The sequence below is a fragment of the Ovis canadensis genome, chromosome 3, assembly GCF_042477335.2.
Source record: "Ovis canadensis isolate MfBH-ARS-UI-01 breed Bighorn chromosome 3, ARS-UI_OviCan_v2, whole genome shotgun sequence".
NCBI classification, from domain to species: domain Eukaryota; kingdom Metazoa; phylum Chordata; class Mammalia; order Artiodactyla; family Bovidae; genus Ovis; species Ovis canadensis.
In genome coordinates this window covers 107,305,646-107,307,683 of record NC_091247.1, presented here as the reverse complement: position 1 = coordinate 107,307,683, position 2,038 = coordinate 107,305,646, and positions in this window count along the sequence as shown.

Genomic DNA, 2,038 nt, shown 5'->3' with positions numbered 1-2,038 from the left:
TGGGGACTGGCATTTCCTGAGGCCACCAGAGTGGGTCCCTGAGGTCCCCGTCGTAAGTCGAGAGCACCTGCCGCAACTCGAGAAAATCCATGAGGTTTTGCCCTCCAGGCGAGACGAGGCACATTTCCGCTGAGGCTTCTCGAGGCTAATCACATCTAACCACTGGAACTTCCGAAGGGTCCTTCACACCCTTGCTGCAACTCAAGAAGTTCCCCGACATACCCGTCTCCACTGGAGAGGAAGCACGAGGGTCGCGCACACATCCAGGGGAGCCCCGTTTGCGCCTCCTAGCTCGAGATGAGGGATCCTTTCCGGGTTTCGTAGGGAAAGAATTCCCGGCGTTCCCGTCGCATCTCAAGAGGAGGCGCTCTCCACAGGAAAGGCGAGAGGAACTCCAGGGTCGTGCCACCATTCCAAGAGTCCCCCAGATGTGTCAGTCCATTCCAGAGGAACCTGTTTTCCCTGGACTGCTTGACGTTCAAGCCGAGGATCGACTCCCACCACGTGTGCACGGGAGACAGCCGCGTGGGAAAGCCTCGTGGGAAAGCCTCGTGGGAAAGACTCGTGGGAAAGACTCGAGGGAAAACCATAGATCCTTTGATCCACGCGGCGGACTGCTTGACACTGCTGCTACCGCTCTGGAGGAAAGCGCAAGTGCATGCCCGCATTCGAGACGAGGTCTGACTCCCCTGGAGAGACTCCAGAAGTACCCCAAGATCCATGTCAGCACTGGAGAGGAATCCTCAGGTTCCGGCCCCGACTCCACACAAGGTCTTAGGCCCCGGCATCGACGGGAGAGGAATCCCGAGAGGCCCCGAGCAACTCGCATGGGGACTGGCCTTTCCTGAAGGCACCAGAGCGGGTCCCTGAGGGCCCCGTCGTAAGTCGAAAGCACCTGCCGCAACTCGAGAAAATCCATGTAGTTTTGCACTCCAGGCGAGATGAGGCCCATTTCCGCTGAGGCTTCTCGAGGTTAATCACATCTAACCACTGGAACTTCCAAAGGGTCCTTCACAGCCTTGCTGCAACTCAAGAAGTTCCCCGACATACCCGTCTCCACTCGAGAGGAAGCACGAGGATCCCGCACACATCCAGGGGAGCCCCGTTTCCGCCTCCTAGCTCGAGATGAGGGATCCTTTCCGGGTTTCGTAGGGAAAGAATTCCCGTCGTTCCCGTCGCATCCCAAGAGGAGGCGCTCTCAACAGGAAAGGCGAGAGGAACTCCAGGGTCGTGCCACCATTCCAAGAGTCCCCCGAATGTGTCAGTCCATTCCAGAGGAACCTGTTTTCCCTGCACTGCCTTGACGTTCAAGCCGAGGATCGACTCCCACAACGTGTGCACGTGGGACAGCCGTGTGGGAAAGCCTCGTGGGAAAGCCTCGTGGGAAAGACTCGAGGGAAAACCATAGATCCTTTGATCCACGCGGCGGACTGTGTGACACTGCTGATACCGCTCTGGAGGAAAGCGCAAGTGCATGCCCGCATTCGAGACGAGGACTGACTCCCCTAGGGAGACTCCAGAAGTACCCCAAGATCCGTGTCAGCACTGGAGAGGAATCCTCAGGTTCCGGCCCCGACTCCACACAAGGTCTTAGACCCAAGCATCGACGGCAGAGGAATCCTGAGAGGCCCCCGAGGAACTCGCATGTGGACTGGCCTTTCCTGAGGCCACCAGAACGGGTCCCTGAGGGCCCCGTCGTAAGTCGAGAGCACCTGCCGCAACTCGAGAAAATCCAGGAGGTTTTGCCCTCCAGCGAGATGAGGCACATTTCCGCTGAGGCTTCTCGAGGCTAATCACATCTAACCACTGGAACTTTAAACGGGTCCTTCACACCCTTGCTGCAACTCAAGAAGTTCCCCGACATACCCGTCTCCACTCGAGAGGAGGCACCAGGTTCCCGCACACATCCACGGGAGCCCGTTTGCGCCTCCTAGCCCGAGATGAGGGATCCTTTCCCTGTTTCGTAGAGAAAGAATTCCCGGCGTTCCCGTCGCATCTCAAGAGGAGACGCTCTCCACAGGAAAGGCGAGAGGAACTC